This window comes from Propithecus coquereli, unplaced genomic scaffold (genome assembly GCF_000956105.1).
Source record: "Propithecus coquereli isolate 6110/MARCELLA unplaced genomic scaffold, Pcoq_1.0 Scaffold160, whole genome shotgun sequence".
In the NCBI taxonomy this organism is placed as follows: Eukaryota; Metazoa; Chordata; class Mammalia; order Primates; family Indriidae; genus Propithecus; species Propithecus coquereli.
This window is the reverse complement of record NW_012140525.1, coordinates 1,334,236-1,362,051: the sequence shown is the minus strand read 5'-3', so window position 1 is coordinate 1,362,051 and position 27,816 is coordinate 1,334,236.

Here is a 27,816-nt window from a genome sequence, read left to right as displayed (position 1 = left end):
TGAGTTTTTTCACTCTATTAGCATTAGATCCACATCTTTTTTATCCAATCATATTTCTGTAAGGGCTGTCCACACTTCATTGAACCTAAGCACAAAAACAGATAGTTTTTCCTGTATCATTGTGTCTTCATTCTCAAGGTTCCTGTGTCATGGAAAAATGTGATTAAATAAATTATGCTTTTATCTTGTTAACCTGGTTTTAGTATAGGGGCGTCACATGATCCTTATGTTGGGAGGAAAGGGGTCACCCCCTTTTGCCCCTTACAGCCACTTATGATCACTCAAAAAATAAAGACTTTAGAAAGATTTTAAAAAGGCACTAATGGTGAATATTAAAATAATGGCATAATATTGACTATTCAGAAATCATTTATGAAAATATTTAAACATATAAAAATATGTTGCTCAGATGACAAGAATATTTACCAATTTTAATATATTTGTAATTCAGTCAGTTCACCATTATCTTAGAAATTAAGCAATTTTTGATGTATTTAATTTTTTGATATTCTGGTTATTTCATATTATGCATAAAGTGAGATTCATGAATATGTTGTATCTCATTATTTCAAATTTCTTGTGACGTTCATATAAAATGTGATCTTATTAAGTGCAACCTCTATTTCATGGTTAAACCATTATCATACTCTCTATTGTTAGTAGAACAGTCAAAAAAGTATAGAATGATCACCTTAAAGCTATTACCACTAAAAGGGAAAATTTTTGTTTAATCTTTCATGTGATGACTCAGACACTTTTTGACACCCTAAAATTGTCATTCAACCTGTGTTTGACTGACTCTGACTTGCATAGTTAAAACTACATTTGGGGGGAATTTCCTTGGCTTTTCAAGCGATTTTACCTTTCAGAGTTTCACCTTATTTTTAAAGAATAATAGTTTGGGGTTCTGGGCCTGGAGCCCAGAGCTCTATATCCTGACCTCTCATTTGAATTAATCATTCGGTGCAATTATTCATGCCATAGAAGGTCCTCTTTATCTCCTCAACCTCTGAAGAGGAGGCACTTTTTTTCACTGTTTATGCTGAAATCAATATCATTATATTTTAAAATACCTTCAAACCTATAAAGAAAGGTTCAGGTCATATTTTGTAAGCACTTTTCTTCAAATTGAGTTTTTCCTTTCTAAAAACCAGTGCTACTACTACACGGGGAAAAACACTTTCCAAGATGGGTACTGGGTTGACATTCCTGGCTTATGAAAGACGATGATTTCATGTAAGAGAGTGCCAGGTATGCCTTTGGGCTTTATATTAATTTGTGAAACATTCCTTTCATTATGTTTCCTGTTCAAAAATTATGCGCATTTGAATCAAAGCCCAATGATAGTGTCTAGTAACTGAAAAATATTTATTTCTCCTTAGAAATCATACCTGCTTAATTACCCAATCTTTTGGGAACACAGCCAAAGCCTGGAGTGAGTCTTTTGTGGTCAAAAAAAAAAAAAAAAAGAGAGAGAGAGAGAAAAATAATTTGGAGCTGAGGGAAAACAACTCTCTTACAGCTCTTTTGGACCACCTTGTCATGTTTTGAATTGCCCAGCTAACTGGCTGTTGTCATTTGGTTTTATGTCATTAGAATTCATGTCATATGCTAACTCCAAGGTAGAGACCTCAGTTTCTTTACCATATCTCTTTTTACTTCTGCTCTCTCATATCCGTGTCCATCTTGCTCTGGCTTGTTCATATTCTGGGAGTAATGGGGTGAAGTTAATATAAGACATTTAACTCTCAATTACTCAGGGGCTAATTATCCAGTCTATTGATTGCTTGGTCCAGCCTCTACTTTTCCTGTCTTTTAAAGGGTGGTTGACTGCCCATTAGCACTTAAACCAGACAAGAGGAGGGAGTGCAGAGGGAAAGTGATAAAATTCAAATCTATCTATTTTGCAGCTTATTAGCAGCGCTAGTTAAGAGCTTAGGCGAATGGCAAAAATGTGGTTTAGGGACACCTGTAGATTTAATTTAGTCTTCCTTTTCCTTGTCATCTCTTACCATGGATAATTGAGTTGGCTTCATTACCTTATGTTCATATAGTTAATTCTCAGAAGTTGGGCTTTTTATTGCTTTGGAGCAGTGGCTTAATTGGCACTTAAGGCATTTGAGGGAGCTATGGGTAAGCTATATAAACTTCACTTTTCAAATAAGGAAACTGAGACACAGAGGATTGAAACGGAAAAAGGGTACTTGGTGGAGTCATGGGCAGTAGTGATCTTTTCACTCTTTGGTCTGAGTTCACAGATACACAGATATGATAGAAACACCTAATCATAATTCATCGTAACCATTGGTTCCTTACAGTGGTGTTTAAATCACCAATACAGCCATGAAGAGTTCTGACTTCAGAGTTGGCTTGGAGTTTTGTGTCTTAGTTATACTACTTCTTCCAGATGATTGAATTTCACCTAGGAGAATGTATGGAATATGGTAAATGCTCAAAAAAGGGTCAGTTTAATTTAAATTGTAGTCATAATAGTTGTAGTGGTAATAGTACTAATAGCAATAAAGTTTCTGAGCTAATTTTAATATTTCAAAAAGAATAAATGAAATCACAGTGGTGACAATATAAGCTATTAATTAATGTAGACTTATATAGTAACGTAATCTCAAAGTTTATTTTTTCTGAGGTTGTCCACAGTGGTAGAAAGTTTGAGAATCAATGACCCAGTGCAATTTCCTTATTGCAGGTCCAAAGAGTACAATAATTTTCCCAAGTTCACTCAACAGGTTAAGGGCAGATGCCAATGGAATATGAAATGTAGGACTAGGTGACTTCTAACTCAATCTTTTCCTCACAATTACACTGATGTTAGATTATCTATGGTTTAACTCCTAGAATCAATAAATGACTTCTGTTTATCTTCTCCTCACTATCCTGCATAGTCCTCATGCCTGTGTTCTTAAGTTCTTGATTGGAAGTGGAACAAAAAAATAACTTTCATGAACCAAGAAACCCAGAAGAAATGATGATAAATCCTTATGTGGTAAGGGTCAAGCAAAATGCAAAGGCTAAAATTACAGGTGGTTCTGTGGCAGAGATAGTTGTCTGGCTACCAAATTTCATAGTCCCCCCTTAATAACAGAGAGATATCTCTGGGACGTGGGCATAGAGACATCTCTGGAATGTGGTTGTATAGCCAGAATTACATTTCACAGCCCCATTTTCATTTAGATACAGCCATGTGAGCTACTTTTCACAAATGTATCAGTGGAAGTAATATGTGTCATTTCTGAGGCAAGTATTTTAGAAAGTAGATATGCCTTTTCTATATTTTTCTTCTTTCTCTAGCTGCTGCAGAGAACCACAATGCTCTAGGGTATAGAAGAGCTATTAGAGAGGTAGATCCTGGGTCCCTGAATCACTACAAGAAAGCAAGCAGTACTTTTGACATGAGTATCTGTTTTGAACTTCAAAGTGAAATAAACTTCTATCATCCTAAGCTAATGAATTTGGGGGAGGTATGCTAGTACTACTACATATATTTTTTCACAATAAATGTGATAAACTACAATCTCTGAACCATAATATATTAATATATGGATGTCAGTGTTATATTTTCTTGTAAGAAGAAAATTCTGTTTTGCATAAATGTTTGCTGTTTATCTTGACAAGATTTCTTGTAGTTATTTGATAGGGAGTTCATATTAATTCTCTCAGGAACACTGAAGTATACATTTACAACATTCTTCTCATGTAATGATTTATCCTGGTGAACAAAATAAATTACATTTCAAGTTATTTGGATTAAAAACAATAGTGCGCAGAGCATTCCAAACAGCACATACTAAGTATGAAAGTGTGAAGTCAGAGAAAGCAAGAGTAAGCTAACACATACCTTTTAATAAGTGTCATATGATTTCATAGCATCCATGCTATGAAATTTATGTGAATTTCTATAACTAAGACTTCTTTCTCAAGGCAAAATCAAATTTATTGATTTTTTCCTCTGTTTATTACTTCACTAGTGCCTCAAAACTATGCCAGTGTTGACAGTTCCATGTGGTACCGTTCACCATTTAGTCATCATATATCCACACACAAAGATAGGAACACATTTTAAAAGATAAAGCATGACATCTAGCCACCACCACCATCACCACCCCAGTTCTTCATGCATTTTTCCTTCAATGTTTTAGCTAAAACGTCATGCCAGAGCTTTCTTCATGCTCTTCACTTTTTGCCAGACTTTATTTATTCCTTGTTATGCTGCTTTTAATCTCAGACTATCTTTAAGAGCATAACCAGTGGCTCCTTTTCTAGAAGTACGAGTCTGAGAATTAGAACTGACTGAAAGAAGTGAGTTCTGGGTCAAGAACCTATGGGTGTTGGGGTAGTAGTTAAATCATCATGCTAGATTAGAGATGATAGACCAATTCTCTAGCAGGGCAACTTCCATATTCCATGGCTATAAATGTGAGCAATTTTGCCAGGCACTCCACTCAGTAGTACTGTGCACAGCATAATCTGAGATGTGATTCTACTTTCTCTCTAATTCAGTTGCTTCATGCTTCTTACAGTGTGGGCCTATCACAGCACTAAGAAGGATCAAAGCAAATATTTTTCATATACCATAACTTCTAAGTTCCACTTAGTACTCAACAAAGAGATAATAACTTGACTCAAGGACTGGAGAAAAAAACTAACCACCCTGTGTCATTGTTGAACTTATTGAAAAAAAAAAATATATATATAATTGAGGAAAATTATTAATGGTTTAGGATATTTTCCAAAGTAATGTTAATTGTACATGATTTTTACCATATAAAGAGATTCAGAAACTAATTTCTGAGTAAGATCTGGGAATTAGGGTCCACTAGAGATGGGAGAAACAGATGATGCTTCATGTTGCTTCTGGGTTTACCACAGCCCCTAGGGAGAATTCTTTCCCTCTTTTCCTTTCCTTCCTTTCTCCCTCCCTCCCTGCCTCCTCGCTTCCTCCCTCCCTCCTTCCTTCCTTCCTTCCTTCCTTCCTTCCTTCCTTCCTTCCTTCCCTCCCTCTTTTTCTTTCTCTCTTTTGTAGTGGAAACAACTCCTTTGGGTTTGTGGAAACATGAGAATAAATGTATGGGCTTTCCACATGCTGATTACTTCTGTATACATTTTCCTTCCACTTCTCTGATATAACACAATCGATCTTGCCTTCAGAACTGATCTGAGAGTTGGCTGATACAATTTTTGGCGAAAACGAAAATACCAACCTGACCTTCCTCTAAGAAGTCTAACTTTTTCCCACTCTTAGCCTTACCTTTGCCCTTGAAATGTATCCGGTTTCAAATCATTCACCTTTCCGTCTCTCTACTTGGACATGACTTTTGTTAGAAATTTGGATCAAAGTGTATATTATCTCAGGGAAAGTCAGTTCTTTGACTTAGAATCATTTGTGCTGGGAGTTAAAAATTGCTGTAAGCCTTTGACGTTAAAACAAAGAGGAGAATTTGAGGTACGTGTGTTTGTGGGTGGCAGTGAGGAGGGCTCAGGGGTTTGGAAGCTGGGGAGAATTCACAACTCAGGAGGATTAGACACCACAGAAACAAGCCTGGACTTAGATTTTCTACTTTGTCTTTCTGCCTAAGGCCAGCTCTGTTCCTCTTTAACTATGTGGAAAAAAAAAAAAAAAGGCATTAAAGAGATGCTATTGGCACAATCTACTTCATAATATGGTTCTCTACCATGTTACAGGTCTACTAAGAAATTGCTTCTTTGCAAAAATGGAATACATACCAACATTTTGGAATAATCTTGTTGAAAATGCAGGAGAATGTAAACAATAGACACAGTGTTGCAAATCAACTCATCTAGTTTTTTGTTGTTGTTGTTGTTAAGGGGGTGGTGTTAGGACAATCGCACTCCATTCCTGCTGATAGAAATCTGATTCGGAAGCAATTATTGGCAGTGTCTCTTTTCTATACCAAATACAACTAATTTTTTTTTTTTTTTTTTACTATAAATGCCACAATAAACTTGCTCTGTGAGGAAAGAACAGAAATGAATGAAGCTTGGTATTCCTTGGCTTATACACAGAGAATAGCTATTTATTGTGTTTTATTCTCATGCTAAAAAGTAAAATATGCAAGTTTATCTTTTAAAATTACTCAGGAAATGACAATGAATTGCAAAGATATCATAAGAATATGGAGGGGTGAAAATAGAAGATATACTAATTAATAAAATGTTTTGTCTTCCCTATAGGATATCAAGCTAAAATATATTAAAATTTTCCTTAAAATAAATCTTTTTTAATGACCAATATTTGTCTGTTTATGTTTTTAATCCTACAGTATTAGTTCTGGTTGTTCTGATATCCAGTTTGTATTTGTTATTATATCACTGAGCTAACGGTGGAAGACAGTGTTGTGCTCTGCCTGGGGTTCTAACAAGCCTCCCTTTTAAAAATAGTTTTCCATCGAAGGACTAAAAACAAAAAGCGGTGCTTTTTTTGTCACTTAGAATAATCTGTAATAGGAAAAATGACCATTCTGAAAGAAAGAGTTAATATATTCAGTGCTTTATTCAATTAGACCTATTGTTTCCTGATGGCCACCCAGGGTGTTTGGCAACACGCTATAAAATTAACATCTAGGTACCAAAGACCCCCAACAAGTAGTTTCCACAACAACCAAAACAAGACAAAATTAGCAAAGAAGCAAAATAAGAACTGAGATATCCTTAGGATTGAGACCAACATGTCAGGAAATGTATCCAATTTCAAATCATACCAGGTAGGAATAGTACAAAATTGCACAGCAATGCACCATGTAAACTGAACTTTAACACCTTACTTATTTTTTTTCCTCTAAAATGCAGTACAAAATGGCCTCATCTTTATTATAGTCTTTAAATAATTATTAGGCTTAATTGCCACAGTTCATAGAAATTTTAAAATTAGCAAGTGGTGCTTATCTCGCTGCAGTGCTCAGTGTTAATAAAACATGCTGCTCCATAAACACATTTCACATCATATTTGTCCATGATTATTTCATTGTTTTTCCAAGTACAGATGCCAAGAGACAAAGTGTTGCCGAATTCCTGTAATTACCAGCATTTCCCTCCATTGGGGCCCATGAAGTATGTAGTCAATCTCTATTGTCTTCTGCCTCCGTTTGAATCTGTCTCCAGTGCAGGAATGTCAAAAACACCATTTAGCCACACAGCCTGCTCAATTTAAAAAAAGGGAAAATCAGATTCAAGCTACTAATTAAGAAAAGAAGAGAAAGAAGTGAGCTATGAATAAAAAGAACTCTTTTCTAAAAGGCTTTAAAGAGAAACTTGCAACTATGCTGCGTTCAGAAAAAGAATGATCCTTATTTATCAAAAGTAAATTCCAATACAACAATTAGAGGCAAGATTTAACTAGCTCCTTAATATTTTAAAAGCAGCCAAATGAATGGAAATTCAGATAATTTCCATGTCTTTTCTATCTTTAAAGGGGAGCTTAATTATTGATTTTTTTCAGTTATCAAACAGATTTTTTCTGATATAGTCTTCTATCCCTTTAAGATCCTTTTGAAAAATTTTGTTAAACGAATATTTCTTTGAAAAAATACACTGATGCCCTACTATGCTCAGATATTTGGCAAAATTGTCACCGTAGTTGTCTCTTCAATAGAATACTTCTTCCGTATGATTTGTCTTAACAGATTCTCAGAACTATTTAGAATAAATTATATTTTGATAATCAGAGATTTAGACAAGTATGTAGATAGCAAACAGTAAAAATCCTTCCATTTAACGTTACAATGTGGAAACTGCTTATGAAATAAGGTGGTTCAAAATGCTGGTTTGTAGATATAGAAGTAGAATCCAGACAGGCTCTAAAACCACATGTAGCTTGAAGGCAGGCAATATGCCATATATTATGCTCTCTAAATCACCTCTTCATTACTTTAATTTTTATATGTATAAAATATAAAAAAATATGAAAAGATAAGTATGTTTAGCCATACTTTGCTGATTTGATCTAACTGGGTAAAGTATAGTAGGGACACAGTTCTACTAAACTATTTGAACACCTTATGTTTCCTTATGTTCCCATGCTACTTTGGACATGATAGTCTAAACAACTTCGCTTATATCTACTGCCATTCTCCCAGAATGAGAATTCCATCACAGTTCATGTTTAGTATCTCATTTTTTTGCCTTAGCACCTAGGTCCAGGGGCATTTACACAGGCAGGCCACTAGATGCTGCTAGTAATCTTTCCATTGAGCAGTATTCTGCCAAGCAGGCTTCCATGCCAGGATGAGAGGCAACAGACATCGAGGTCTGTCTTCTCAAATTGGAGCCATTTTATCTCCACCCATACCTGTAGCTCGCTTGCTCCTACTTTCCGTAGGAGGAATTTAAGGAGGTCTACTTACTTTGGGTAGGAGAAATTTAAGTAGGTCCAATTTTTGAGATTTGTCATCAAATCACCTTGCAGGGTATTATTCCAGTCCTTTTCATGAATTCTCCCATGCCTGCATTTCTGCCTTGGATCTCATGCAATGACCTCAAAGGGTTGAATTCTTGGCAGTCTTCATTTCCCCTTCTCCTATTACTCTGAAAAGATTGGAATTTTACTTCTCAAGTCGATTTTGGCAACTAGGTCCCTGCCACCTTCTGAGAAATTGCCGTACCTTCCAATTGCTGACACCATCTGGATCTTCTGGTAGTTCAAAGTTAGTTCAGATGGCAGGACAATATGGCTTCACTTTGGGGACTAAATCAATGCAGCTAATCTAGCTAGCTGGAGGAGTCTCTTTTTGGTAACTACTTTTCACCCTCATTCCCCTCCACCAAGCTATTTAGTAGAGTGAAATGGACGAAGATAACGTTCTTTGATATAGGGAATTATTCTTTGCCCAAGATTATGGAAATAGTTCATATGACAAAACCAAACTTTGAGTCTTATTTGAATGAGTCATGTTGCCTAAAATTTTACAACTTTACTAGGTGCTTATAATATTATTTTCCAAAATAGTAAATTATTTGAGATTGCTTTAGTAATAATATGTTTTTGTTTGAAACATCAGAAAGATGCTAAGATAAAACTTCAAAACTTCAGTCATCCATGCTATTGTATGATATTTCTATTATAAAAAATTTAGAATGTTAAACTAAAAAAAATAAAATGTTAAACTATGTGTTAGTACTCTACTAAACTCTAATTAAAATTTTCTCTTTTAAGCCACATATTGTGAGGTGACATGCTAGATAACATACTATGGGTGTCAAGGAAAGGAGACATGTCTTCCACCTGAGACAATGTTGCAAAGTATACCAGGATTAGCGAATAAGCCTTCGATAAACATTTAAAATGCATATAATCTAATTGTGAGTAGGTTTCATAGAGAATAAATATTGTACATAGCACGTCAATATTGTAGAAGATTTTAATATTGACCACTGGATATGGTCACTGTTCTTCACTGTTTTTCAGTGTTTTTGTCTGATTTGGTGAAATCTGAGCCTGATTTCTTAAGTGTGTATTAATCAATTTAATTTAGAGGTTCACAGTAGCTCTCAAGTAAGAACTGGGCTCTATGCTTAGACTTAATCATAATAACTTTGTTAATGATATTGGTGGCTCATTTCTTTTATTTCTAAATATTAGATATAATTTTTCCTCAATATCACAGAGAGAAAATTGTGATACTCTCTAGGTGAAAGCTACGATGAATTGTTCACATGGGAAAATAGTCTACTAAGGGAAATTGTTCAGGAAGCTGGTTGGAGGCAAATAAGAGAAGTAGGTGATTCAAACCAAGGGATGAAATAGACAGGGGGAGGGGACAGAAAAAAAGCTATTCCCAGAAGAATTAAAGTAGAAAGAAAGAATCATACGTTGAGTTTCTTAGGGGTGGAGGACAGATCCCATCTTTCGATGGGCCATCCATCAGGATGTGATCAGTGAAAGATTGCAAATTCCCACACAGGTATCATGTTTTGGAACCTTGATTATGATGTCATGAGATGATCCTGAAGGAATTGTTTTCAGTGATTTAAATGTAAAACGTAAAAAACCATAGCTCTAGTCACAATGACATGAATGATTACTTTTGAATTGATACCTGGAAATTATTTTTAAAACGCCAATCATCTAAAGGACTATTTCTAAGCAAAGAAAGAAAGAAAAAATCCTTATTATATATTTTGATAAATTAAATCATTTCTAGGCATCCTTCAATAATTATAAAGATATTTAAATGTTTAAAGTTATCCAAATTTAAAAAAATGGTGGCATTTTGAATGTGTAAGATCTATCACACATAGACTATTCCACTTAAAAGAACAGGGTCAAGGAGGAAAATAGTTCATGTATTTATTATGTATTTTAAAAAATAAGTAATGCATATTTTAGAAAGAAACTGGTCACAATATAACAAACTAATTGTCAGAGATCATTTACTAATATAATAGGTGTAAACTCAATTCATAAAAAGCAAAGAAGAAACATTGCTAGTATTGACAAAAGCCTAACAGGGGAGGGGATATTTGGTGTCTAGTTGCTGTCCCCTACCTGTGTAATCATGAGCAAGTCCCTTCATCCCTTTGTATCATCTTTAAGGGAAAAGGGGCAAGAGGATCATAAACTTCAAAGATTTGGTTATAAAAATGTATCCTGAAAGAACATCCTTCAAATGCAGGGAAGACAGGCTGAAAATATAGTAGAAGTATTGCTTTTATTTACTATTACTTTTTAAAAAACAGCTTTATTGAGATATAATTCACATAACATGCAATTCACCAATTTAAATTGTACAATTTGATAATTTTCAGTATAGTCACAGGCTTACGCAACTATCTCCACAGTTTCAGAACATTTTCCAAAAAAACCCCTGTATTTATTAGTAGTCACTCCCTACTTTTCAGTAACTCTCCTCCCCCACCCCATTTGTAGGCAAACACTGTTATCTGTCTCTATAGATTTGCTTATTTTGCATATAAATAAAATCATAAAATATGTGGTCTTTTATGATTGACATTTCATCGTAAAATTCCTGTGTAATGTTGACTACAAGCTGGACACTGCTGTAAGTATTTTTGCGTGTATTAATAGTTCTCATCATCAAAACTACTTATGTGGGAGATAGAATTCTATCATATAAGTATAAACATATTGGGAAGAGCTGACCAAAGAAATCTTAATAAACTAATGAGCACATGTGTGGAATATAAAGCAAAACTCTGAAAGATACTCTGCTGAAGTAAAAATTTGCAAAATTCCTGTTTTTTAGAAACACAATATCTTGGGGTAAATCATACCCACGTTTATACTTGAATACGAGACTCTATATTTATCCTCCGAATCACATAGCTCAGTTTTGTACTCCCAACAAGGCTCCTTTTCCATAAGCTTTTGTACAAATTAAAAAAAAAAATTCTTCAAAAATAAAGCAGGTGAATTTACTGTAGCTCTTGTATTTCTAACCATGAGATGGTGTAATTGACATTGGTATTCTTTTATCAACCCTACCCTGGTATGGAAACCATTTAGAGAATAATGATTAGGCTTCTAGCAATTCATTTTTTTCCTTTTCTTTCTTTCTTTTTTCTTTTTTTTGAATGGGGGAGGAAGTTCGTTGGAAGTAAAACAATATGGAAGTCATGAAGTGATACAATGTGATGAATTTTAGAATATTCGTAGAACATACAAGCGTAACAGAAATAATTGAAGTTTGAATACTGATTTCTTTTTATTGAGTAAACACAAGCATAAAATCTTATTTTTTATTTTTAAAATTTTTATTTTTCATCTTGATTGCCTGATAGTCTAGTGGGGTAACTAGCTTGCTCCACATGCATTAGTACAATGATAATCATAGCTAAAATTCCTACGTAATGTTAACTACAAGGTGGGCTCTGTTGTAAGTACACGTGTATTAACAATTCTCATCATCAAAACTACTTATGTGGGAGATAGAATTTTATTCATATGAGGAAATGAAGTTGCAGAAAAGTTAAGTAACTCGTCCGAGGTCACCATAAAGTAATCGTCAGAAATGGGATTTGAACTTAAGCAGTCCAATTTCAGAGTTCATTTTTTTAAAATGATGTATCTGGCTTTGCATATGTTTATGTAGCCCTAAGTACAGATTCACCTTTTTGACACATTTTGTGTGTGTGTGCATATAATTTTTCCTTAAGATTATTTCCCCACTTTAAAGATTACAAAGCATTGAAGTCACCTGTAAACCAGATAGTTATTCTCATTTTATCTAAGACAGAAGTAAACTCTAAAACTGTGGTCCCCAACCTCTGGCCTGTTAGGGGCCAGGCGCCAGCTGGGAGTGGGCGGTGGCTGCGCCACCAGGCTCCACGTGTGTTTGCTGAGTTCCCCATCGCTCACATCACGGCGTGGGCTCTGCCTACTGTCAGATCTGCGATGTCATTGGATTCTCACAGGAGCCGGAACCCTACTGTGGACAGCGCAAGCGCAAGCAAGCGAGGGGTCTAGATTGTGTGCTCCTCATGAGAATCTGGCGCCTGATGATCTGGGGTGGAGCTGGGGCGGTGGTGCTGGCCCTGGGGGGCGGCTGCAAGTGCAGATTGTCACCAGCAGGGAGGTTTGACTGAACAATACACGTGGTGCGCTTGGGTCATACAAGGACCAATATCCTACACCCCGCCGCCCCCTACTCCCTGTCCGTGGAAAGATTGTCTTCCACGAAGCCGGTCCCTGGTGCCAAAAAAGTTGGGGACCGTTGAAAGGAGAATATGTTGCTTAATCCAGGCTTTGCCAGCACCCAAGTTGGATCCGGGAACAGATTTAAGGTTCCCAGTCCTGTTCATCACATGGCACTTCCCTTTAGGAAAATCTATAGCTATGTTTCTGAAATCCTATAGAAAAATAACCGTGAAATAGAGAAAACAAAGTTGTATCATTTTGTTTTAAAAATAGATATTATGCTATTTTAAATACAGCATAAAATATAATAACATTTTGAAGGACTAAGACAAAAATAAGTCAATTTGCTAAATTCTCCATGGTGTCTTAGTATCAATGTTTTCCAAGTATAGTTTTTCATGACAAAAAAATGTCTTTTATTATTTCAATGTGTAGTTATAGGAGTCGAAAATCAAATATCATCCTTCCTAATATGCATTTCCTTTTAAACTAATACAGAACACTTAGTTTTGTTCATGGAAACTTCATAAATGAAAACTTACTGCCACAGTGATTTATTATTTTTCTTCAATTGAAATTTGCATTTTTAAAATTTTATCACATGTCAGGATGAAGTGCCTTCAGCAATGATGAGAAGATCATGACGAGGACTAAATTACATTGTCCACTACTGTGTTTGTCTGTCTGATCACTCAGGTTAATGAGGACTTCTAGCAATAAAATTCAACAATTATATAAATCCAACAGAATCAGCGTCAAAAACCGGATTATAAAACGGTGCTTTTTTTTTTACCCTCCAAGGCATTTTTCTCTCTGTTTATGGAAAAAGATGACTTCTGGTATGATGTGATAGACTACTGGATATTGATGCCTTTTAAAAACATCTACTTTAAAATAGAAAGACGTCAAGCTAAGGGAAAAACAATGAAGAGAAAATGCAAAAATGGATTAAGTCATCTGCCTGTGTATCTATTTAGGGACATTTCAGAATGACTTTTGAAACTCAGTAATTGGGAATAATAAGCCATAATAAACAACACACACATAGTATGTAATAAATGAATATTTCCACGAGAGCAGTGAACGCAGTGCTCCTAGAGAGCCCTGGATAGCTTTCTCAATTGTGATGTGGGATTTGGTTACGGGGCTGTAGGAAACATTTTTCTGTGGGACTGGAGCTCACCAATCTGGGGTTCCCCAAGAAATTTTAGGCAAGACATGTTTAATTATGCCGTCAGATACTTCAGTGTTCTGAGATTGTGCAGCCATTTGCTGTACATTAAAACATCACAGTAAAGACAAATGATCAAGTTTCTCAGCAATATCCATACCATAAGGAGCGTGCATTTGACCAAATTTTTAAAAAAGAGAAAAGATTAAAGCATAATATATTTATTAAAAATGACTAGAATGTAAAGTCTTAGGACAAAGGAATTACAACTTCAAATAGCATTTGAATAGCTCTAGCAAATGTAACTATTCAAATGCAATTAGGTGGCTGCTGTGGTAATTATTTTACTTTTTTTTTTCAAAAATTCTCTATTTCTTCCTTTTTTTTTTTAATATGCTTTCAATACTCTGCTCTTTTCACACAGCAGGCAACTAAAATACAAGAACTTTGTCAAAAGCTCTTTGAATTTGTTTCTAACACTCTTGATAGCCAGAATATTTTGCCTTTATACACGAAGGAAGCTGGAAGTTGCCAGTCCCAAATGTAAATGAACATTGCTTGCTCAAACTAACAAATTAACATTGCTTGCCAAAATAAACAAATAAATAAATAATAAAATATTTGAATTTGATTCTAATCTCATGTAAACCAGACTACTTGCTCTTTAAGGATGGGAAGATAGAGAGCTTTGCAGTTCATCTGAATAACAAATGCCAATTAGGAATATTTAATGAGTAATACACATAAATATTTAAAATATACAATATTAGGAAGCAAGGTATTTGTAGAGGTAACTGGTAAGTGTTCCTGGAATGTGTGAAGCTACCACAAATCGAGCTGTTGAAAATTACTATTTTTTATAACTACACCTTTATAAGAAATGCAGGAAGGGTATTATTTGAACTACTTTCCAACATGTAAGTTATGTAGCAAAGCTTAGATATGGTAAAAACATGATGGATTAGAAAGAGACTTTACATCTTTAGAAAAGAAAGATGTTCAATTGCATTGTCAAAGGAACTGTACTTATTTGAATTAACGGCTGCTGACTTTTGCCTGGGGTTTTTTCCAGATGTCAACAGAAAAGATAAACATAATCCTCAATTATTCTCCCTGCATCTGCCAAGCACTAAGGCAAAGTCCAGGTGAATAGTAAAGCAAGTCTAGGGGAAAGAAACCCTATGATCCTCTTCCTACTCCTTCAAAGCAGAATTAATACTATGCTAATTGGAATGCTTTCTTTTAGTTCAGAATAATTCCTGAAAATTCAAGTACTAGAAAATACCTATTGTTATGTTTTAGTTTATGATGTGTTGAAAAAAATGTTTTAGATGGTGTTGTTGTTGATCTGTTGACAATAACAGCTGAGTACACTACCCCTAATAAACAAGCACAACAAAGTCCATGGTCTTATCCATTGAGATTTTGGAACATAATGATAACAAATTTTCCCTTACATGGGCTTCTGGCTTCTCAGAAACTTTAGGATGCCTTGATCACTCTTTTCGGAGTGCCTTGAGGAAGCAAATTTCAAGAGTAAGAATATTATGGTTCTAACAGTATGGTACCTGATAGCGGTAAGATAATGTAACATTGATCAAGCGACCAACTTTCATTGGTATCATTCCATGTGTAAAATGGAGAGGTGTGAGGTCCTTTCTGTTTGTTGTCTTAACTACCCAAGAAGACCAAATTTCTGAAGGTTCATTCCCATTCTAAACTTTTGGTATTAGTATGTTATGCAAGAAATAGCTGGAACAACTCTTTTAGGGAGTGAACAAATACATTTCTCTAGTTCATTTTTCATTTGTACGACTCAGACTCAAAAATTTTCTCCTTCCTTCTTACCTCCCTTCCTTCCTCTCTTTCCTCCTTCCTGTTAACCTTTCTTCCCATTTTTGATCTTAAATACTTTTTAAAATTAATAAAAACAACCAAAACACTGGCTTGGGTTAGGGTGTTTATTGGTTTTCCTAAATTAAAATCTCAGAAATATGCTGGCTTCAACTGATAATTGATCAATGACCATCTTGGGTAGTTAGTTTCTTTCCATTTCTGTAGTTTACCTTTCGCAGGGTCGACTTTACCCTAATTCAGGCTTCCTTCTAAAGAGTACTTTTTCCTGGTAGTTTTTACAGAAAATCAAGAAATTTTTTTCCCTGAAGTTTATCTCTTCTCGTAGCCAAAATCAGAACATGACCCAACCCTGAAATCATTGTTTAGCCAAGCAGATGAAATTTCTGATTTGCTTAAGGCAAGGAATTTCAGTTTGGGTTGAATATCTACTGAAATGCTTGGCCTAGAATGGAGGAGATGTGATTCACTGAGAGGAATCTGGGTACTATATTGTACTTGCTCTCTGGGCAATTTCACCAGTCCTGGAACTTTAAATCTATTTAAATGCCATGACTCCTATATATTATTACATAACCTCCAGTTTTGGATACTGGTCATTAAGCTCCATGAAGTGTATGTCTGCATCCAATTTCCTACTCAATACCTCTATTTTGATGTCTAAGAGACCTTTATAATTTAGCATGTTTCAAACAAAACTCTTGATTTCCATACTCTACTCATTATTGTACCCCTCTACTCTTTCCCATCTCAGTAAAAATTCACTCGGTTCCTAAGCACACAAGTTTTGGAGTCATCCTTGAATCTTCTCTTTTTCTCACACTTCAAATCTGTTCAGTTCCATATTCATTATGTATCTTGCCTCCCTGATGCCCCCCACTACTGCTCTGACAAGGCGACCAGCACCTCATTTCTGCACTAACCTCCTGCCACTTCTTGGGGCTTCAACTCTCATCCCCCTTAGTGTACTTTACCCACTATCAACAGAGTGAAGATTTAAAAACATTAGTCAGCTTTTGTCAGAAACACTGGTGGCCTCCCATCACACTGAGATATAAATTCCTCAGTCCTTAATGTGGCAAAAAAGGGCCTTTATCATCTGGCCCTTGGATAGCTTACTGCCTTCATTGTCTTCTCACTTACAATCACTGCCCCAGTCATATTGCTTTTCTGGCAGTTCTTCAAAAATAATAAACATATTTACTTTTCTGAGCCTCTTCACATGCTCTTTCTTCTGCCTGAAATGCTCTTCCCTAAGGTTTTGTCATAGCTCAGCTTAAGTCCTCATTTTTCTCCATTTCTCAACTCAAATTTCATACTCTCAAAGGCAACCTTTCTGACCCTTCTACCCCTGTGTAAAATTACCTTTTCTCCCATCATTTTTCTTTATCCCCTTACCTTGATTTATTTTAAAAAAACAATTTTTCAACTTTTCTTCAAAGGACTAGCCCACAATTTATGTGCATATGTGCATATGTTTCATATCATATCATATGTTGTATGCTATTATTAATCACACTGACATGTGACCTCCATGAAGGCAGAGACTTTATGTTGTTCTCTGATGTACCTACAGTAGCTAGAACACTGGTTGGAACAGAAGGAGTGTTCAATAAGTGTATTTTGGATTAAAGCCTGTAAAGGCAGGTTTCACCTAAATTTCAGTATGGACTGGAATATGAAACAGCAGTGTTGGAAAATTATTTTCTAATGTCTATTTTGCTGACACGAGTATTTTAACTAAAAGGGATGTTACCCGTTCTGGGCACTGCTATCCATTTCTCCCTTTTTCTTTTCTTTGCTTTTCTTTTCACGTGTGTGTCTGTGCGCACACACGTGTGTGAAAAAATTGCCTTTACCTATTTTGTTTTATCAGATATATAAGAAATGTCAGTAACTAGAAAAAATTAAGAAATTTTCCATTTGGGAGACTATTTGTAATGGTTAATTATGTTTTTTTAATTAAAGACAACTTTTTTCTTCCTACATGTGAAAAAAAAATACTGGTGAGCAATATTTTCTGAGTACAACTGATCTGCCTAAGTTGTGGATCTTGAAGTCCTAGAATTCACAGTCTTGTTAATACATTATCTTTTCCAGATGTCTATGTTGTCTAATAAGAAGCAGTGGCTGGCCGGGCGCGGTGGCTCACGCCTGTAATCCTAGCTCTCTGGGAGGCTGAGGTGGGCAGATTGTTTGAGCTCAGGAGTTTGAGACCAGCCTGAGCAAGAGTGAGACCCCGTCTCTACCAAAAATAGAAAGAAATTAGCTGGACAACTAAAACTATATATAGAAAAAATTAGCCAAGCATGATGGCACATGCCTGTAGTCCCAGCTACTTGGGAGGCTGAGGCAGTAGGATTGCTTGAGCCCAGGCAGTAGGATTGCTTGAGCCCAGGAGTCTGCTGTGAGCTAGGCTGACGCCACGGCACTCACTCTAGCCCGGGCAACAAAGTGAGACTCTGTCTCAAAAAAAAAAAAAAAAAAAAAGAAGCAGCAGGCTAAGACATTTGTACATCCACTATTTGCCTTAATTTTTTCCATAATAAATATGACTAAGAGTCTGTGAAACTTGTCACCTGCCTTTGAAACAGGCATACAGGTGCGGGGAAAAACTTTAAGAAGGTTTCATTATATATTATTTTTCTTTTATGTTATAATTTACTAGTACCTTAGGTCCCATTTGTTGAAAGTTGATAAAGGATAATCAACTCCAGGCAAAATACAGATTTGAGAATCCTTTCATCTACCATTAGAATAAGAATTTGCATAGACTCCATTAGTTATACAGATTCTAAAGAATGGATTTAACATGAAACATTATTTGTTTTAAGCCTAGGGATATTAAATTATCATATTATATAAATATATGATTTAGGGAAAAAGTTTTATATCATATTTCTCTTCTTCCTTTGCGAACATTTAATATTTTGAAATAATTACAAATTTATTTAAGTAAATAAACTGATATTTTCTGATTGACAGATTTTTATAATTTCTTCCTTCTTTCAAGAGATGTAGGTGGCATGAATTTGGATGAAGAAATGAAAGTAAAATTTTTCTGAAGTTCTTCCAAATTCTTTCAGCTAAATATTATAAGACATGTTGAAGTTGCCTTTTATATTTACATCCCAATTCATAGCACATAGTAGATTCTCAATAAATATTTGTCATATGGATAAATATCTGATAGTGTTAAAATTAATGGAGAGGCATAGATGTTTCACTGAACCTGGAATTTCAAGGCACCATGACTATAATCTCAGAAGTATTATCCATAATGATACTAAAAGAATCTTTAATTTTGCTTTATTGAGTAATTCCTACATTACATAAAATGAAATATGCTATGCTAAAGTGTATTGCTCAATTAATTTTTACATATGTACACAAATATATTTGACACTCAGATCATGAATATTTCAGATCAAGAATATTTCTAGCACCGCGGAAATTTCCCTCATGATTCTCCTTTCCTGAACCGCCCCCTACTCCAGCAATCAGATAATTCTGATTGCTCTTACTGTTATGGGCTGAATTGTCCCGTCTCCAAATTCATATGTTGAAGTCATAACCCCTAGCAGAATTTGGCTGTATTTGGAGATAAGGACTCTTAAGAGGTACTGAAGAACTAAGGGAAGTTGTTCTACAGTGAAATGGGGGGAAACAGTGTTCCACAGAGAGAAGCCACATCAAGAAAGGTAGGACAAAAATGTACGACATATTTAGGGGATTGTGAGTGGTTTGAAGGGTAGAAGCCAGGACACTTGTAGGAGATGTTGAGCATGTGTAGGAAGCTGAGGCAGAAGAGGGAGACAGGCACCACAATCTCAGAGTTGGAGGAAACCCTAAAGAGCTAGACAGACAGGAGTAAGGTAAGAACCCTGCCCTTCCATGTTGGATTTCAGGGAAATTCTGCTCTGTCTGTTGAAGTCTCTATCACCTGGTATAAATTGGCTATTTTTGTGGTTGATTAGCATTCCACTGAATGAATAAATCACAATTTATTCATTCCACTGTCCATTGTCTTGGATGGACATTTGGAAGTTTTTTTTTTTTTTTTTTTTGGACATTTAGAAGTTTGGGGCAATTATAAATAAAACTACATGAGCAATTATATATACATATTTGTGGACATTCACTTTTATATCTCTACTGTATATATCTATAAGTAGAATACCTGGATAAGTGTATGTTTAACCTTTGACTTTAATATTCATTGATAAACAACTTTACAAAGTTGTATCACCTTACACTCAATAGCAATAGGTAAGAATTCCATTTGTTCCACATTCTTGTGAAAACTTTTTTTTTTTTTAATCTTTTGAATTTTAGCCTTTTTAGTGGGTGTGTAGTGGTAGGTAAGCTATTGTGATTTTAATTTGCATTTCCCCACTGATAACTATTAATGTTGAACATCTTTTCATATTTTCTCTGACCATTTAATATTCTCTTTTAAAACAATGTCTCTTCAGGTTTTTTGCCCATTTTACAAATTGACTTTTTTCATTTACATTCTTATATTTATTTGTAGGAATTCTTTATATTCTATTGATAGAAGTCCTTTGTCAGATATAGGAATTGCTTATATCTTCTTACAGTGTGCATATATCTTTATGGGATCAATTTTCAGTTGGAAAAGTGATGAAATATTTATCCCTAATGATACCAATTGCTGTGAAGGATATAGAGCAATAAGATTCTCAAATATTGCTAATGGAAGTGTAAATTTTTCCAACCTCTTTAAAAGATATTTGTCTTAACTAAATTTGAATATTCGCAAGCCCTATGACCCAGTGCTCAAGTCTTAGGTACACATTCAATAAAAAGGTGCTTTCATATTCTCCAAAGTACATGTATAAGAATGTTCATAGAAATATTATTTAAATAGTGAAAAACTTAAAACAGATCAAATGTTATCAGTAGAAAAGACAAACAAATTATGGCATATTTATCATTGAAATATTATACAACAATGAAAATAAATGAACCACAGGTATATGTAATAATATAGATGAATCTTAAAAACAAAATATTGAATAAAATAAGTTAAATATACAAGAATAAATAGTAATAATTCTATCAATAGGAGATTCAAAAACATGCTAAACTAAATTATGGTTGGCGTTAGCAGACAAGAAAGTGGTTACCTTTTGAATTCATTATAATGCTACAAAACAAATTACTTAAAAACTAAATGTCCTAAAACAGCAATAAACATTTATTGTCATATAGTGTCTGTGGATCAAGAATTCTGGAGCAGCTTTATTGGATGACTGTGGCTCAGGGTCTTTCAGGAGGTTTTGGTCTAAATACCAGCCAGAGCTTCAGTCATCTGAAGACTTGACTGGGAGAAGGGAATACAGCTCTAAATGGCTAACTCCCATGGTTTTTGGCAGGAGGCCTCAGTCACTCGCTGGCTTTGGCAGAGCGCCTCAATTCTCCTCCACACTGGTGGCTTGAGTGTTTTCATGGCACGGCCGTTGGCTTCCTCTAGAGTGAGTGATCTAAGAGCCCCAACAAGGTGGAAGCATAATGTCTTTTGGAACCCAGTCCCTAAAGTCACACTCTGCTGCTTTTGCCGTATTCCTTTTGTTAGAAGCAAGTCATTAAGTCCAGCACACACATGGGAAGGAGAATTAGTCTTCACATTTTGAAGGAAGGATTATCAAAAAATTTGTGCACCTCTTTTAAAACTGAAAAACCTTTGGAAAGAAGGGAGGGGATACTCATTGAGAAGGAACATGGGGTGAGGGACTTGGAGTATATTTTATTTCTTAGATTGGTGTTTTTGCCTTGTGATAATGTGCTGTACTATACACTTTCATGAAATTTTCTGGATGTACGTTATGTTACAATAAAAGAGTTAAAATTTTTAATGCTAATTTTGATTATCTTTCACCAAAACATTAGCCACTTGAAGAAATACTTTAAAAAAGATACACAGGATAAAAATATTGTTAAGTGTAAACTAATTAGTTATGTAAATGTGCTGTTTCTCTGTTGTAGCAAATGTACACTAAGCTATTTTTTAGTTTTACCAGAATACCAAATACCTTGCATAAATTTTTGTAGCACATAATGGTCAAGGTACCAATAGTTCTTCAGGTTCATAAAGGCATATAATTTTTTTCCCTGTTCAATTCTAGTTAGTTAATCAAATCAATTTTTTTCCTTAAAATTCTGGTTGTGTTAGCTCCCTGATATATCCATCTGCCCAAGATTCCTCAGGACAAGGGCACATATTTCAGAGAATATGAGTTCTGTGGCCCCGGAGATGCTGTTTGGTACTGAGAAGTTGCATCGTCTCAAATATTAGAGGTGCAGACCCTGATTATTCTGCACCTTGGAGTTACTGAAGAATTGCATTCTCTGTTGCATTTCACTCTGTGTTAAATGGTGCTGTGAAAAAAGGAGCAGGTAAGTAAAGGACTCTCTTAGATGTATATAGGAAAGGTACAGCTCAACCAACTTACTGAGCATTCTTAAAAGCCCGCTGAAACAGGGCTAACACAAATATTTTTAAGAACCGAGATGTAAGCACTGTTTCCTATAGCTTCATCCACTGCTTCTTTAAAACTCTGGAATTTCTTCCATGATGATGAATTCTGGTTCAACTGATATGTGACATTATAAAAGTGACAGGGACACTTGAGAATTATAGCAGAGTGTACTTTGAAGGGGTCCCATTTTCTATATGTAAAAGCCATCAGGTTCATTCTTTATATAATTCTGAACTGAAATGAAAATTAATATATGGTAATCAGAGTTCACCTCATGAGAATACTTATCTTGAGAATACCACTTTTATCTAAGTGTTCATTAGCAAAGGTAATAAATCTAATATTCTCTCCCAAATAATCATGCATTAAAAAACTATTCCTGAACCAGGATACAAATGTGTGTCACCTGAATTAACTAAAGAACATTTTAAAAGAATCTTGAAGATCAATTTTAAACAGGTGCTAGGATATTATTAACTATTTTTTACAAAAGAGAGCCATCTCTCTTTATCAAGCAAGGCTCATACACTTCATTTAGAATTTTTGACATTTGCAGATATAAATAGAGCATGCGAACAAGAGCGGGACATTTAAGTGACTCTTTTAGCAGAGTTCTGAAAGATGGGGTTATGCACACTAATAATATGATTATCAAAATTGTTTCTGATGACATATAGTATTGAAAAATGGGTCTGATGATTTCTTACCCTGCACTCTACCTAAGGAAAATGGAAATAGATGAAAAGATGTACAGCAGTTAAAAAGATCAGGATACTGAAAGAGCCGTTATCATTATTATAGTAAATTTAGTCTGGAACATTTGAAGATGAGCCTGAGCACTTGGTTGATAACCACTGCCCAGAAGAAACTCATAAATTATTTCCCTTGGAAGTAGGCTAAGGAAGATAATTCCAAAAGAAACTTCTTGATTATAGTTAATAAGCTTTTCGGTCCATAATGATTTTCATGCACATAGAATGAAAAAATGCCTGAAGTGGACTTCTGAATTCAGTGGGTCCCAAGGATTTTCTTAGGCAAAAATGATCCTTGTGTGTCTTAACAGTGGACGTCCATATTTGTAGGTACAAATTGGAATGTACACTACGTGCACCCTATTCAGAGACTATAAATTCTCACTTTCATGTGTATTTGGTTATTTGCATTGATGTCTGTGAGATTAGATACTATCCAATAGGAATAGCATAGTAATTCTCATTTCATTTACATTTTATATTTTGTACCAGGTATGTGTCCTTTCAGGTGTAGCAATTATGACTCAAAAACAGCTCTATTTTTAAGCCTCTATTTGTGAGCATGCACACACACACACACAAACATGTATATATGTGTGTGTGTGTGTGTGTTTGTAGGTTTCTATTTCAGGGATATAAAGGCTGACTATATTCAGCTGAACAATCTTATTAAAGTTTGGGTGGGCTATTTTAGTTCAGGGAACTATATTCGGCTACCGTCATGGGATGAAAGACTTAGAGGTGGACTTTGAAGCAGGATATCTTGGCTTGGAATCCTGGTTGCAATAGTTCTTAACTGCTTGGCTTTGGTGCTTAGCTTCTTCATCTGCAAAATGAGAATAATGATGATGATAACACCTACTTCATAATGTGCTTTTAAGATTAAATGAGATAAATAAATGGAAAGGACTTAGCATGGTACACGATATGTGCTAAACCGTAAATAGCCAGCAGATATTGTTGGCATTCTTTATAAATAAGTGAGTTTCATGAAAGGAATGGTGGTAGTGGTGGAATTGCCTTCTATTGTATTTCCAACCTAACCAGCTGTCTCGCCATTATGTGCCATTGGCCATGAGAGCAAAGAGATTATAGGTGGCTTGGAACAAGGCATTCCCTTTGCCTGAAAAATAATTTAGAATGGATTTTGGGACTTGATCTTCACAATTCCTCAGTATTATATCATTTTCATTGACAGAGTTAGAAGACTGAAAATGGAATGGCCCATTAAGCCTTCAAAATTTGGTATTCCAGTCCAGTTTGGAAGAATTTATTCAAGATAGACAGACATGCCAGGGTTGAAGAATCAAAACGAAGCCTAGAGTTATTCAGAGAACATGCACAATTCCAAAAGGCAATCTGGGTAATTCGTAGCAAATAGTGGCAGCTTTATAAGACATCATTATCAATAAACATTTATAAGCATCCACTGTGGCCAAGACCATATCTGGCACTAGAAATTATTGAATGATTGCTTAACTCTGAATTTAAGTTTAGTTTTGGCTTTGGAGACATGGCTTTGCATTGTTGCATAAGGGAGTGATGATGGGAAATGATAACAGTGAGATTTTATCACGGTGGCTGAAAAACATGACACACATGGTTTCAGATGTTTGATGGAGCAACTGGCAATGTGACTATATTCAAATAAGTCATATTCATCAACATGACTTTAATCAATATATGAATTATTCCAATGAATCTTTTAAAACCTTGAAAACAATTTTCTTTAATGCCTTTTATTTTATCACTTTATACTATCCAGTTTTGTGATAGCTTTATAACCACACACACACACACACATCACATATGAGAGAAACCCTGAGGAAATTTCTCAGGAAAATATTTAAAGGTATAAATTTTGTTTCAGGCCACAACAGGCAATTTAGATAGCACATAGAGTGAGTGCTAATGAGTAATCCAATTCTACCAAGTCAGATTCAGACTCTATCTTGCCCTGGACTTGATCTAATTCATGTTAGCTTGGAGAGAATAGATTAACACCAGATAGTTTAGTCTCACTCATATGCTGTGTGCTTGGTTCATTAGCAACTAACTGCTGTACCTTGTTGGATGACTACATATTTCAGCATTAATGGTATGCCACTGGCATTAAAATTGACTTTTATTTTCAGATAAAAGCTTTTAATTACTACATTGATTACACATTTCTTTAATAAAATGCCCCATTCTCTTTTTGTAGACGAGAAACCAATTGGAGACGTACCTTAGGCTGGGGCTTCTCAAAGTTTGTGCATACACTTCAATTGGGGATCCATTCTGTTAAAATGTAAATGCTAATTCATTAGGTCTGTGGAGCGACCTGAAATTTTGCATTTCCAGGTTCTCAATTGATGTCTCTATTTGTAGTACCTGCACCACATTTTAAGTAGCAAAGTCTGAGAGAACAAGTTGACTTTAGTTTATTTTAAATGGAACTACCTGATATCTAGGGAAGGGCCTAGTGCCCTGATAACAGTGCCTTGACTGTTATCAGAAACTGGTTGCTGTGAGTTCCAGAAGTATGAGGAAAGACATTCTAATTTCTTTCTATGAACCTCTGAGAGCAAGTTCTATATTCCAGGATAGTCATTGTTCTAGGTAAGAATTCTTCCAGATATCCTACCTTTGTCAATAGTGAAGCAGCATTTTTGTTGTTGTAAATTTATAGTGACAAGCATATTTGAAGGGAAGCCTCATTCTGGAAATAAAAGTTGAAATGTTTTATTTCTATTTCTTTGCAAATTAGCACAGGAGACTGTATTTTTAATCCTGAATTTCTGTCATTTTAGTGTCTAATTTCTTACGTACTGTGTTAAAATTTTGAAAGAATATCAGATGTAGTTTACCTTTGACATCATTCTTTTTTCTCTACATCCTGGAACCTTCCTACCAATAGAACTAGTTTGAGATGCTGAGGCACATTGCCCCAACAAAGGGAGTGCACACGATAATCTAAAGGGAATAAAGAGTGAAATTCTTGGCTTTTGAGCTCCCAGGTAGGCTTTTATAAATCTATTGCAAAGTCAATAGTCTGAAAGTCAAAGCTCTTTTGAGATGGAATGGATAGAATGTATTCAGAGAGAACAGTTTTGTTTTGTTTTGTTTGAATTCAAAAAGATGGGCTCTGAATATCAAGAGCAAAACCTAGAGGACTCAGAACACAGAGTTTATACAATAAACCACAGACCACGGAAGATTGTATGAATGGCATGAAAGTAGCGTGTCCACTCAAACGGAGCCAGGCTCAAATAGCAGTTGGAAGACCAGGGGGACGGGGATGAGAACCCAAAGGCTGCCTGGAATCATGGTCTCTGTACCGGGGGTAGGGAGTGGGGCTGGGAGTAAATGAAAACACACGTTATGTTTAGGGGGATCTGGGAGTGGAAGGGGCCAGTGCCCTGACTCACTGAGTGTAGGTTGGTGAGACTTCAAACCTCTTTGGGAAGACCTGTATCTAGGGCCAGGGCAGCAAAGGCTGAGAGGAATACCTCTGGTGGTATTCTCTCAAATCCCTGTCCTCTTCACTGTGAGGAAGGAGATCAGACAAAAGGAAAGCCTGGGTCAGGATGAGGGGTAGGTACATTCAGATCATGGCTATCAGCAGAAAATGTCAGCATCTTATCAAGGAGACTAGACAGGATGAGTTCCATGCAATATGGAGAGTGAAGAGTCTTCGGTCAGATGGCCAACAATACAAACAGCCTTTGAAAGCATGGATTGCATCCAGTAAAAAAAGGAAAGGGAAACCAGATTGGATGGAAGTTGTAGGAAAATCCTAAGGAACAACTTGAATTGACTGAGTTGGCCTAAAGATCAAGGTTAAAGTAGAAGTGACTCTGTTTACCTTGAATTGAACAATGCAATATTAAAGTTACAATTTATCAACTTGAGTTCTTTGCCTATGTCAATTCATAATCTCTATAGTAAGATGATAATAATCATAATGTCAGTCCTGCTTTACTTCAATTCTAAATAATAGGAAAAAATAGATTTCTATAGAATTTCACAGTAGGAATCAACCTCAGGGATAACTGATTCATGTCACTCCCCTTCTTAGAATTCTGCATTCTTAGAATTTTCAAACACTTTTCCTCGTTTTCAGAATAAAGCCCCAAATCCTTAATGTGGCCTGAGATACCCACTGGATCTGACTCCTTGCAATCTCTGCAGCCCGATCTTGCCCTGTGGCTCTCTTAGTTCCAACCATGTGTTCTTTCTGGTTTCTCACACTTGACCTGCTATCCTACCTCGGGGCCTTTTCGGATTTTGTTCTCTCTGCCTGGAAGACTCTCCCTTCCCTCTGTAAATTAGGTCGTTTCTTTGGTAAATGCTTCCACATCACCCTGTACTACTTCTTTATACTACTTGTCACAATAGAAATTGAAATTCATGTGCGTGGATGATGTCATTCATCCTTCACAGGCTGTAGGTCTTCAGTGGTCCAGAGACCAGATCTGTTTAATCCACTGACATAGCCCCAGTGTATAGCACAAGCCTGACATGTGGTGCTCATTAATACTCTGGGAGTGAGTGAGTGAACGAGTGAATGGTGTATAATCCAATACCCTCATTTTATACATGAAGGTGTAGGGTTTGATGAGACTGATCTCTCCAGAGATGCTTAAGTATAATCAAAAGCTGTTTTATTATAATTTGGGGAAAGGATGGGAAGAAATTTTGTCTAATGCTCAAAGATACTCCAAATAAAATCAAGAGTATTGTCTAGCTTGAGAAATCATTACTCCATTCTCTACTTCTCTAGCTTTCTTTGTATACATTATGTCTATTATTATTTGTAAAGTCTGCTTTTAAGAGAACAATCAATCATACTTTTATCACATCTCAGATAAAATGTTAAGGCTAGACCTTCACAATTTTTATTAAGAGCAAACTGGTCTCTTTGGCTAG